General features: G+C 38.2%; 1 pseudogene; it reads right to left on the bottom strand.

Moving 5' to 3' along the window:
- Positions 1-1,229: 1,229 nt before the first annotated feature.
- Positions 1,230-1,354, bottom strand: LOC115063944 (annotated as a pseudogene).
- Between the last annotated feature and the right edge of the window lie 241 nt (positions 1,355-1,595).

Here is a 1,595-nt window from a genome sequence, read left to right on the forward strand (position 1 = left end):
TCTGTTTGATCCTCCCATCCTGATCCCCTACTTTGCCCATCTATAATTGTTATTACAGCTCCCTTACTCCCCACCCAGTACCTTACTTTTTACCTAAACTCTGTGGATTGTTGCTTGCCTATTGATGACTTAACAACTAACAACCACATAAAAGTGAGTACATACCATATAGGTCTATATGTAGCTGTATGATTACCTCACTCTGGATAATTTTTTTTCAGTTCCTTCCATTTACCTGCAAATTTCATTATTTTATTATTTTTAAATGGCCGAGTAATATTCCATTGTTTAAACGTACTGCATTTTATGTATCCGTCGATCTATCCATTGACATCTAGGTTGTTTTCAATTTCTGTCTCTTATGAATACAGCAGCAATGATCACATGTCTCTATGGTAGGATGAAGCACCTTTTTAGCATATGCTCAAGAGTGGTACAGCTGGGTCTTAAAGTAGATTATTTCCCATCTTTCTGCTGCATTGCCACTCTGACATGATAGCAGCTGTACAAGTTTGCACCCCACCAACAGTGGATGAGTGTTTCCCTTCTCTGCATCCTTGCCAGCAGGAGCTGTCACTTGTTTCCTTGATTTTGGCCATTCTGACTGGTCTAAGATGAAATCTTAAAATAATTTTGACTTGTATTTCTCCAATGACTAATAATGTGTTGTAAATTTCTGTGTTACTCAGCCACTTGAGCTTCCTTTTTTAAAAGAAATCTCTGGTTAGATAAGTATCCATTTTTTAAAAATGGGATTATTTGGGGTTTTTTTTTTTTGATGTCCATTTTTTGAGTTCTTTATATATTTTAGATTTTAGTTCTCTATAGGTTGTGTAGTTGGTAAAAATATTTTCCCATTCTATAGCCTGCCTTGTAGTGTATACATTTAAACCTGTACTCTAGAGGTAGAGGCCAGCCTGGTCTATAAACAGGGTTCCAGGACAACCAGGGTGACATGGAGAGACACTGTCTCTACAAGCAAGCAAACAAACAAACCACAAAACCCAACTAAACCAGCAAAAAGCTTAGAAGACAATGAAACACAATCTTAATGTTCATTTAGAAATTGAAATAAACATATGTGTCACTCAAGTATTATAGCACTGGATAGTCTGTCACCCCTCCTCCCATGCATGGGTGGCCTAGGACTGGTAGTCTTCCCAGGCTAGCTTCCTGTCTGGGGCCCCTGGTGCTAAGTGGCAGTCATCATTGTCTTGCTCTTTTAAGAGAATGTTAGATACTAAGCATTCAGATGCTCACAGGTCAGGTCACTGGGTCTAGACTTAGACTTTCTACTCTCTGCCACCTACTGATGAACACATAACACGGCAGCCACACATGCCCTTGGGGCAGGACAGTTTTGATATTTCTTTTATAGTTTAATGGTGTAGATTTATTTAAAAAACAAAATACAAATCTTTCGAGTATATGCTATATGTTGGGCATATCACCCCTACCCATTATCTACACTGTTCTTGCCCCTCTGCTTCCTATCAGTCTCCTTTGTTCCAGTAGACAATTTCTTCTCTGTTTTCATGTTATATATACATACTTAATTTTATGTGTTTATATAAAACCTAGGAGCCACAAAGGAC

Source organism: Mus pahari, chromosome 4, assembly GCF_900095145.1.
Source record: "Mus pahari chromosome 4, PAHARI_EIJ_v1.1, whole genome shotgun sequence".
NCBI lineage: Eukaryota > Metazoa > Chordata > Mammalia > Rodentia > Muridae > Mus > Mus pahari.